Source organism: Nilaparvata lugens, chromosome 1 (assembly GCF_014356525.2).
Source record: "Nilaparvata lugens isolate BPH chromosome 1, ASM1435652v1, whole genome shotgun sequence".
NCBI classification, from domain to species: Eukaryota; Metazoa; Arthropoda; class Insecta; order Hemiptera; family Delphacidae; genus Nilaparvata; species Nilaparvata lugens.
The window spans coordinates 49,743,850-49,756,590 of NC_052504.1; positions in this window are offsets into that span (position 1 = coordinate 49,743,850).

The following is a 12,741-nucleotide window of genomic DNA, read 5'->3' on the forward strand; positions in this document are numbered from 1 at the left end:
TATTAAATCTACTTGTATAATAAGATTTAAGAATAAGGGAACAATCGGCACAATATAATTACATTCTATACTCTCTGGGCACAATCGGCGATTCTTTTCAACTAGGCTATACATACCAATACCATTAAACATTTTAGTTTTTTCATAATTTATATTATTTAGGATTTCCTTTTTTCATAGCCTATAAGAGATAACGGTTAAAACATGATATGTTAATTCCGGTTGCATTTCAAGGCACAGAGTCCCATTGAAGTGAATCTCAAATTAGATTGGTACGTTTGTACGGTCTAGAAACTCATAAATTATCATCATGAATGGATTGCAAAGCTATGGGTTGCTTCAAAGAAGAGCTTCTAGGTTGTTAAATTCAAATTTACTTTCTGATCTGTACTATTTCTTAAAATCTCTCATTTACTTGAACTTTGTATTTTTAAATCTACTTACAAATTGCTCTACTGCAAAAATTTCACTCACCTGAAACAAAAAAGAAAACTCAATCAATACAAAATAATAAATGCAAAATTGGAATATTGAGATCTGTTACTGTTTTCCAAGATCTAATAGAAATAGCAAATGGGTCAGGATACCAATTTAAATGTTAATTTTCGAAGCGAAGGATGTGGTCTCACAGTGAATTTGCAAAGCAAGGGATGTTTTGTGTTGCACAGGGCTAGTCGGATAGTCAGGTACATTACAAAAATAGATCTGTCCAATTTCTAAAAAGAACAAATATTTTCAATACTGTATTTTAGAAACAATTAATTGCCCTCATATTTTAAAAAGCAAGTTCCGATTGATAATCTTTCAACTATAAAGTTTGTCTGATTTTCAGGAGTAGCAAGCCTATCAGTGAGAGGCTGAGGTCAATGGCAAAGCTGGACCATTCAGAGAAAGCCGTTCAACGGAAAGAACACGCTCTATTTAGCAGACGACTATGGGATCGTCGAAATTGAATGCAAAAATGGCCAGATATCATTTTTCACTGGCTTCAATTCGTATCAAATCGAGAGCACTGCCTATGAAACCGTTATTATATCTTGTGGGACCCACATTACCCCAACCAAACCGGCCCACTTTTCTCCAATCTATTGAACTCAAACTGAATTTTATATTCCATTTTTTACTTTTAAATTTAAATATTTCTACAAATGAATCAGTAGTTCTCACAAGTTTCTAGAGATTGGTCAAAGGTACTTTCTTGAAGAATGTATTATTATAGAATACAATTTTCATAATATTGATACTAATAATATTATTATTATTATTAAATCTACTTGTATAATAAGATTTAAGAATAAGGGAACAATCGGCACAATATAATTACATTCTATACTCTCTGGGCACAATCGGCGATTCTTTTCAACTAGGCTATACATACCAATACCATTATACATTTTAGTTTTTTCATAATTTATATTATTTAGGATTTCCTTTTTTCATAGCCTATAAGAGATAACGGTTCAAACATGATATGTTAATTCCGGTTGCATTTCAAGGCACAGAGTCCCATTGAAGTGAATCTCAAATTAGATTGGTACGTTTGTACGGTCCACAAACTCATAAATAATCATCATGAATGGATTGCAAAGCTATGGGTTGCTTCAAAGAAGAGCTTCTAGGTTGTTAAATTCAAATTTACTTTCTGATCTGTACTATTTCTTACAATCTCTCATTTACTTGAACTTTGTATTTTTAAATCTACTTACAAATTGCTCTACTGCAAAAATTTCACTCACCTGAAACAAAAAAGAAAACTCAATCAATACAAAATAATAAATGCAAAATTGGAATATTGAGATATGTTACTGTTTTCCAAGATCTAATAGAAATAGCAAATGGGTCAGGATACCAATTTAAATGTTAATTTTCGAAGCGAATGATGTGGTCTCACAGTGAATTTGCAAAGCAAGGGATGTTTTGTGTTGCACAGGGCTAGTCGGATAGTCAGGTACATTACAAAAATAGATCTGTCCAATTTCTAAAAAGAACAAATATTTTCAATACTGTATTTTAGAAACAATTAATTGCCCTCATATTTTAAAAAGCAAGTTCCGATTGATAATCTTTCAACTATAAAGTTTGTCTGATTTTCAGGAGTAGCAAGCCTATCAGTGAGAGGCTGAGGTCAATGGCAAAGCTGGACCATTCAGAGAAAGCCGTTCAACGGAAAGAACACGCTCTATTTAGCAGACGACTATGGGATCGTCGAAATTGAATGCAAAAATGGCCAGATATCATTTTTCACTGGCTTCAATTCGCATCAAATCGAGAGCACTGCCTATGAAACCGTTATTATATCTTGTGGGACCCACATTACCCCAACCAAACCGGCCCACTTTTCTCCAATCTATTGAACTCAAACTGAATTTTATATTCCATTTTTTACTTTTAAATTTAAATATTTCTACAAATGAATCAGTAGTTCTCACAAGTTTCTAGAGATTGGTCAAAGGTACTTTCTTGAAGAATGTATTATTATAGAATACAATTTTCATAATATTGATACTAATAATATTATTATTATGCTCAATAAAAATATAGTATAGATTGAGTTAATTTAAGACAATGTTAATTTTTATCGAAATCTTCATCTATCATACCTTTTTATCCATCTATCTATTCTTTATAATTGGATATTCCAATAGTTATCATTAATGCCATTATAAATTAAACAATCTCCGTTCATTTGACGTTTCCCATTTATTTAAATAATAAATACATATTTGAAAAAATACTGATTTCAAGGTCATCACATCTGCAAGTGACAAACAATTCAAAACATACGTTCAAATGTACTACTTTTCCCTAAAATTGTATTATTTTTTCAATTCACTTTAGCGCATAAAACATACAATACTAGGAAAAAAAGGCCATATCATAAAAATGACTTATTCTCTATTGTGAAATCATTCGTCTATGAAAATAGATAAAAAGTGAACATGCGACTTAATACTTGAAGGTCGTATTCAAGGTAGCCTGTAGAAGAAGACAATAATAAACATATTTCAACCTCATGCACAACGAGCTGCTGTTGAAAATGTTGTCAAGTTGAAACTGATGTTTTCAAAACAAATTATTACTATCATTTATCAAGTTTGTTTATTACAGTAGTATTACTGGTGTATCTGGAATAAGGTTATAAATGAATCAAGCATCAATCAAATACATTATTCTAGCAATCAGTGAAAAATTGAGAAATGATCAAAAGAAATTCAATGGTGTTGCTAGGTTCTTTCAAATTTAAACAATCCTAGTTATTACTAACTGCCGAAGTGGGCTATATATTTAGGCCCAACAGTGATTGAAAGGTTATTCTCGTTTCTCTCATCACACGTCTCAGAACCAGAAATATTAGACTTCTTGACATAACACTGCCAAAAAACATGGAAGGTTTTCGGAGAATTACAGTGATTAATTCAGGCTATTTGCAATATTTTTGTTCCAACACGCTTCCAATATGGTCTAGATTTTCTGAACCTGCACATTAGTTGGCAACAATTAGCTGATAAAAATATTGAGAAAAGGAACGAGTTTTGCTGAATGATATCTTCTCTCAATCAAATTGAATAGATTCTAAACTGTTTAATTTTGTATATTTATTTATTGACATATGATAGCCTAATCACTCAACATCATATAGTTTACTTACAGAATATTGAAAGAAATACTTCCCTATCAGATAGGGAGGAACTAATAAATATAGTACAGGTACTTGTCAGCAGACAATACATTTTAAAAACTTCAAGTTGAGTAAAGACATAAGATTACGTTGTCAGATTTAAGGATCAACTGCGTGTACTTATTCTCTCTCATTCAAGGTGATCAATAAATTCTTCACATTATTTATCCAAATTAATATATAGCCTATTTTTTCAATAAAATTGTATAATACCTGGATTTGGGCCCAACTACTTTTTAACTTTCTGGGATCAAATGTCTCCAGTGCGTGTTTGTTAGGTTTGGCCTTCAGTTATTTGCAATACCAAACTCAGGTTACATAGAAACGAAGATCATCATATGCAATAGAGATCTGCACATCTAACAAAGGTAACAATGTACAGTATTTCTCATTTCCAGCGTCATACTTGTACAATATTGCAGAAATACAGTAAACAAATCGAATTTTATTTCATGACAATTGGTCCAAATTACTAAAAATACGTTTGCAACTAAATTAAAATTATCTAAAGTTAATGAGAAAAAGTATAAACAATGTTTTGAAGTTTAAACCAGAATAGATTGAATGTTCTGGAAATTCTTTCCTGAGTCACTTTCCTACTGGAATGGAAAGATAGTTTTGAAAATAAAAATGTACCAAAAGCTGTGTTTTAATTTTCAAATGGATGACAGAGAAGTTCTGAAAACTCATTGCAAATTGTTGAATAATTGCGATGAAACTCCTCAATCAATAACGAATCTCATTTCCTTCAAAATTGGAAAGAATACTGTTTTTAACGCAGTGGAAAGTAGTCACACAAAACATACTGAAGATTTATGTTAAATAGGGGGATTTTGGCAAAAGGCATTTTTCACTAATCTTCATACTTCAATTCTACTCCTCAAATGAGTCATATTCATGCTAAAAAATTTGAACAACCCTGATTTTCACAAAATTTGCTAATTGTTTGCGCTTTCATTCAACTGAGACTATGGAATTTTAAAAACCTTTTTTCGATAAAAATCAATAGAACAAGTGAGCCAAATGGAAGTTGCGGATTTTCTACCCTCACTACTCTCAATGGAATTTTCGTCTCTACTAACTAACCAACATTCGGTAAGGAATAAATTCAGAAAAACGACTATCAACTAAAAATAGGAGCAGGAACCTGAAAGAAAAAGAAAACAGCAAGGAAGGAATTTGGAAGAAGCAAAAAGTTAGGTTTGGACTGGCGACAACGATGATAAAATAGAACGTCGGCTGACCACAAGGTGAGATTCACATAAAATTGACAGCATTTCTTGAATATAGCATCAATGCTTCTCATTCAACTAATCCTGGCAGTGCCAAGTGAATCCTGCTCCAGACACATTCCTCGACACCCTGTCCACATCTAGAATAAACCAGCCAACTTGGCAACGCTGCCATGCAAACCGCACAAATCAACTTCACAGTTCCATGCTTCTTAATTTAGAGTTTCAGTATGCAGTAATTTAGTATAGAGATCATGATCTCTTAACGTTTAAGTTTGATTGTCTCTTGGAAGTGAACCTTATGACGTAGATTCCAACTTGATTAATTTGATCTCCAGCTTGTAGTAGCTTCATGCGTCATACAGTCATTAGGCGAAGCTGGTTTTTGGAATTCTGCTCTTATCATCTCTCATCTAAAGAAGTTTGCAATCAGTTTAGAAATCTGAGATTTGTGACAACCGTATCAATGCTGATTGCACTGACAAAATCAAAAGGAATGATTGTGATCTTGGTCTCCCTTCCAAACTGTGTACCAATCATCTCTATTACTGCTCATTGATCCATTGCTTCTCTGCACTAGAATACTCTCCATCCTGTGTCACAAATAAAGCGTCATCCATCAACTACCAGTAACTAAATGACCCTCTCAATCATCTATCAGAACTCAGACCCCCTTATCACTCATCAAGTATGATAGTAATGTCCCAAGCAACGAAGTAAGCAAAACTTACTACCGACCATATTATGTCTGACTAGAATGACACACTTTTTGACTGTTCAATTATTTTATCTTGTATTGTTATTGAAGATATTTTTGAATGAGTTGGACAATTCGTGAACATTTGACTATTGAAGATATCTTCTATCAATCATTATCTTAGATTGAAGAGAAATATTTTTTTAATACTTTTTTCAGTAATCGCTTTGCCAGAAAGTTGATCTTACTGTATTTGGATAGTCTATTATAATGTTACATCATTTAATCACACCAACAGTTACAAGAGATTGTTAATGGTGTAAAAATGAAGAATAGTCTTTCTTTATTCAAATGAATATGTGATCATAAGAATTACCGTATCATTTCACTCGATCTGCAAATAGCACGAGAAGAAAAAAACATGCAGATTTTAGATTTTGACAGTAAATCTCACTATAGACAAGCCTAGAGATGTTTATTACTTGTCATCGTGATAGATGAGGGGAAGGGGGTTGTTTAGAAGGGAGTGGTCGCTCGACAGCGGAAATCTGAAGTCGCCGTCGTCTACCCCCTCCCTCCCCCAAATTATTGTCTTCATCCTGGAGGACAATTATTTTATTGATGAGGAGGCGGTCAAGGTCGTTAGAAAATGAACTGCTTCCTTTCTGGCCCTCTCCCCCCCTCACCAACACCACTACCCTGACGATTTCATGAACACTTATTACAAACACCCTCGCAGGCTCACTACTCTACATGTCTTCCTCTTGGTCGTCATGCCAATTATCTTGGTAGTTCTGCGTCTTTGCATTGACAATGACTGTCATGTTTTCAAAGTACAAGCACACACGCCTCTTCAATCTATTGTGAAAATGTGCAAGGTGTAATTGCTGGTTATAACTACGAACAAATTATTCAAAGTGACGTTCATTGTTTTAAATTGATGTAGTTTTGCACCTTGAGGCCTGTTTCATTAGAATTTCGAAATTCAAGAACAAGGCTCCAAAAGAGCCTTGTGTTATGTTTTTGGTACGGTATGTTTCAACATTAATTAACACTCGATTTCAAAACAATTAATAATAGTTGGAATAATGTCCGGAATATCAATATAAAAAATTGAAAAATTTAGACATTTACAATCAGAGTCAGATTTGCATGCCTAGTGGTCAATATCCCAAACGTATAACAGAAAATGAATGAAATTTAGATTTCATTGAAAATGATTTTGCCAATCTGTTCATATTTATCAGGGTCTTATTCACAATAAGTTCCTAAGACAATAACATTTATGACCTCTAAATGTTTTTATTTGCACCTAGATGTGATTTTGACGAATAATATTGATAATTTAGTCCAAAATCATATTTTATTTAAACCAATGAGGCAATGTCTACTTCATTAGAAATTTTCATGCTGTAGTGAGGAGGGTGGCGTTTTCTATAGACAATTTTTTTTTCAACTTGAACACCATGTTGGTACTGGAACATATTAAGCTATATTTTTTCTGGACCATCTTCTGTAGAGTTAGTTAGATCAGGTTAGGTTAGGTTATTCATGTATTCATAGTTATAGATAGACTTCAGATATACAGTAGATAAAGATAGTTATAGAGAGACCTGTATGAGGGGACCGATGAGTCAGCAAGGAATGTCCATCGTCAAGTGCAGAAGGGAGAGGCCAATGGAAGCGAGAGAGAAGGAGGGAGTCCGATTTGATCCACTTTCTATTGTCCGGCCATTCACCTTTCACCCTTACTACTTGCCGGCAAATACAAGTGCAGTGTACACCTTTGCAACAGACTTGAATACGCCCAGACAGAATAAATTACTGTGTTCCTAAATAGAGAAACGTGTGACCCACTACAACATGGCATTTGATAAGATACATTCTGAAAAAAATCGTAGAGAAAATGGCAATATTCAACAAGTTCTCCATAATCCTCCATTTTTACACAAACTGGCAGCATTCCTTATCTATAACATCAATACTTAAAATTCAACGAATGCTAACAGTCTCAAGTGAATTAATCAACACCTTCAACTTGAAAAAAATTAACTATATTGCAAAATTTGGCAATAGAACAGATGCAGTAAGAAGTTTGTAACTGCAGTGGAAATCGAGATACAGCATTTCACAAAACATATCTTACTGAAAAAATTATTCTAATAATAAAAATGGATTCAACTATATTAAAATGAAAAACGTTTTCATAGAACGGCAAATATTAAAGAATTGTGAAAATATTCAGGTTTCAAATCGAAGTATTAGTAAGGAAGGATTAAGGTTCCATGACACATAATCAGGGAAGAGTGGAGGGAAACCTCCTGGACAGGAATACTCAATTACCATACTAATTACTTTCTATCACTTTTCAATTAATTAAGGTAGTCTATTTTGAAACCGTCCAGAATAATATTGTTAGAGCTAAGCACAAAAAATAATCGAAAATTAAAAAGGTGAGTTAAAAGTATCTGCGATAGCAGGTTCAAATAGCACTGCGTCACAACAGATAAGAGTTGAACACGTGACCAACTAAGATAATAAACAAAACAAACGTTCATAAAATATTTTAAAAAAGTCTCTGAGCCAAGAGGAAAAACGAGAATAATTAAATGGTGAGGAAGCTTTCATGTAAGATGTCTTAGAACTCTTTTGCTGGTTTGTACTACAGCAACTATATTAACTGGATATATTATAGTTACTGTAGTTTGCACTTACAAGGACAAACTGTTTTGCATCAGTTCAGTGTAGATTCTGTACGTATTTATAATCGAGAAATTAATTATATTAATCATTATGCATATATTATTTAGAAGTTTTCTCTTTTTTTATGTATTGGTTTTAAGAAAACATATCATTTCTATATACTGTATTAATAAGCATTTTCCTAAATATATTATTCTATGTGGAGCCTTAATTCTGCTCCATAAAATTATTTGAATAGCTGACAGCAATATGTTTACACTTATGGTGATTTCACATCAAGCCGAACACGAATTGACAGAATGGGAAGGTTTTAGCATTGGAGTAGGTGAGAACTTGTCCTATCGGACCAGAGAGTATAGAATGTATATTTATACAGAGTATAAATGAGTATGAATATGAATATAATAGAGTACCGTACATTCTATATTCTATACTCTGCATCATCCAGGCCGATCATGCAAAACATTTCTGCCAATCTATACAAAAAATATACTGTAAGCTGTATCAGAGAAAACTCCTATTAAATTTGCCTTGAAACTGAGTCTTGTATTCTGTGGCTGTATGAATCTAATAAAGTACATCGACTTTTTTTAAAAGATTTTCAGTATATTTTGTGATAGACTGAATCCCAGATTGATCTCGCTTTGTTGAGAAAAATTATCCCTTAAATAGTAAGTTTTCTTCAAATGGATTAGTGATATCATTATGAACATTACTTGGAATAGAATGAGATATTACAATGAATAACAATTTAATTCTCATAAACGGCAGTTCTATGTTATGTAGAATAGTAAATCTCATATATATTCACATATGGATATTTAATATAAAATATTTCCAATAATTATACATTAACATTTCATCAAAATATGAGATGTAAATATTGTGTTTTTGTCTTAAAAATATTTAGTTTCAATTTATTTCATGTTTTATTATATAAATTGTTATTTTAATTCCCGAGTGATGATTATTTTAAACGTAAATATGATGCTATTTCACAGTTAATATTATTATAATTGTTTGTTTTCTTTTCAGAAGGGTTAAACTGTAGGGGTTAAATAGTAGGCCTAATGAGTTCTAAAAATTATAAAAGTAAATTTTTAATCAATGATTTTATTGTGAAAATAGTGACAATTATACAAGTGCAGTACTATTTTCACGTTTCTTAAAGCTAAAAAGCTAGTATCTTTTGTTCATAGATACTATAAATTGATAATATATTGTACAGATAAAGTTTAAAAACTTGCAATTAAAATGAATTAGTTCATTCCAAATACACTGACTGAATATTAAGTTTGTAGGATAGATTAAATAATAATGAAATATTGAACATTTAAAAATACAACCATGTTATAATAATTAAAATAACCGCGCTATTTGGAGCATGAACGTTGAGTAATAAGACAGTATGAAGATTAAGGAAGCGATTCTAGAGAGGAAACTACCAACTGTTGGCTGATTTTAAATGTAAAATAATTGGTTATTGAAAGATGTTAGTCCTTCTATAGTAGAGCCGCTGGCAATATTACATAAATAACCTATAAAAACCTACACAAACTGGACAGCTTTCACCACTTTTTACAATAAAAGGTCAGGATCACTTTTCGCCAATAGCTTCCTTCCTGTAGAGATTATAACACACCTTTACCGTTCCAGGAGATGTCATCAAATTTAATGAATAATAAGATACTGTATTACACAAATTATTAGGCTTATGAGCTATATCAGTAAAATTATATCATTGGACAAGGGATCTGCTGCATAACGAATTAACAGTATTACATTACGGGAACAGAAACGCCAAGTTTTTATTCAGGAAAAAATTAAATTTTATTAATAGGTGGTAGTTTACAAAGAGTCAACTTCAACAGGTGGAATAGGAATAATTTATTAATGTTCCAAGTAAAGAGTTTATTGTAGATTGATAATTATGGAGTAACAACTGAACCTCAGAACTCAAATTGTTTTAATATATTATTGGTTTTCAGAATTTAAAGTCGTTTTTAATTCAAGTAGATATTTTCACCTGTTAGACCTACTCCCGTTGGACCGTAGAATGGATGACCACATGAGAAGCCGATTCCGCTATCATTTATGAATAAAATATAACTTCCGGGGGGTTCGGTACAAGTCTGAAGCTGCAGGTCATATCATCTCCCAACATCATTTCACCCATTACCAACGAACAAGCCTAAGCTTATGTAGGTATCAACCTCACCAAAAGTATTTATATATTATATACATACATGAAAAGTCATCCTTGGTATCACAGAACAAATATAACGCCCTGAAATTCATCAGGTGCGAACGGAAAAACTTTGATAGCAAACCGAGGTCATTATAAATGTATTTTTATGGTACCCAGTACAACTGACTAGACCCAAACCCTGATTATAATTTGCACTGTGCAGTAGTCATCACATATGATAGGCTGCTGATGCATTTTCAGGGGCATTGTCCGCCCCTACCACGGACAATAGATGTCTCCCTTTTGTAATAAAGCCGAGAGGACCTGCGACACTGCACTATAATATTAACGTGGCACTTACAACTTCCCCCTTGCAATTAATTTTATTGACGGCTGAAGCGCGATCTTTCAATGGGCTCCCCTGCTTTCGTTGGCTCTCGTAGCTTACAACTACACAACTGCCATTCCACAACAAAACTCCACGTTTGGTTATGAAACTGCATCACATAAGCTTAGAGAAAATATGAATAAAATTTTGTTTCATCTATTAACTTACGTATATTTTTCTATTTGTGTGATTGCTCTGTTTAAAATTCAAATATTGTTTTTAAATTCATGCGATAATTTTGAGTTGATGCAACAACTAGATCGAGCAGCAAGCTATATGGCCAGACTATAAATTGACCTTATGAGAAATCTTTTTGCAAAACCGATTCATTAGTATGAATGGAGGGGGGGGAGGAGATAGACAGTGGACTCCCCCATCACCCCATCTAAGCTCGTATAATTTCTTTTCATGGAGATACCTCAAGTCAAAGGTTTATGAGACTAGTCCACAAAAAATACAGGACTTAAAAGAGCGGATTACTCAAGAAATTCGTGCAATAATAGTGAGAATTTCAGAGTGAGGCTTAAGCAATGTGTGTAAAATGATATTTGCCACCTTACATTACTGAAGTAATATTACGTTAAGAGTAACAATTTTTCTGTATAGAACCAAAATTCTATCTGTGTTCTTACGATTTTTTGGAGTAGCGTATATGACATGAAAATATTTTTTGATTCATCAGATTTAACATTTCACTTACATATTTAGCGTATATGATTTCTCTATAAAAGAATGGAACCATCAAATAAAATTTGATATTATATTTCAGTCGAATAAAATTAATTTCAAGATAGAAGTAAAAATAATAAGTTGGTTGAGTGAATTGGAGTCTACATTAGCAATTTACCAGTTTTATACAAAAAGATCTAACTTTTAGACTAGGCTGCCATAGTGATAAATTTGCGGCAATGCATTCAAGTTATTATTAATGTAACCTCATTCTGGCAAAGTATTAAGACTCAATTTCAGCCTTTTTTTTGTTATTCTGGACAAAGTTAAAAACAAAATTTATGAATGCTAACAAATTCACATCAACCCATTCAGATTCAAGAATCTAAAGGCAATTATAATACACAATATCAGATTAAAATTTTTATTAAACCTTGTACACATCGTAGGCTACATAACCTAATAAGTCACGATAAAATTAGGCTATATCCTATTTTCAATAATATGAAGGGATTAAAACATTGAAAAATATCTAAATTTAATAACAATCACAGATAACTAAGAATTATATTGCACTTATAGAGATACAAAACACAAAATAATTATTATAGGCTAGTAAGGTGTAGGTAAGGTAAGCCAAAGGTATTACGGTTTAACCTATAATTTAGGCTAGTTTGCAGAGCATTTTGCAACATTCACAGAATTCAATAACTTGAGTATTGGAATTTCAAATAAACAATAACACCAAAATGCAATTTAAAAAACCACAAAATAGCAAACCAAATTAATTAAAAAATATAAATCAGGGCCAATAGAATATTTTCTGCCGGTTTATTAGAAAAATACCGTACTCACCCATATTTCCTGAAGATAAACAATGTGTACGACTTTCTCAGCTGGAAATGATGAATTCTAAAAATTTAAACTTCATCTATCATCCTCATAATATTAATTCACAATAAGCACTAACATACAAACATAAAACTCATAAAATGAATGAACACTGCAAAACCTGCAACTGTGCTGTTTCTATTGAAAAATGAAATACAAATTAACTTATCCACGTTGAATCAAGTTTCTAATAAACAAATTTACTTTTGAGATAAACTAATGATAAGTGTCTTGTACTGGATTATAAGATTAGTAATTTCATAGATAAATTAATTCGCAACGCTAAAATAACCG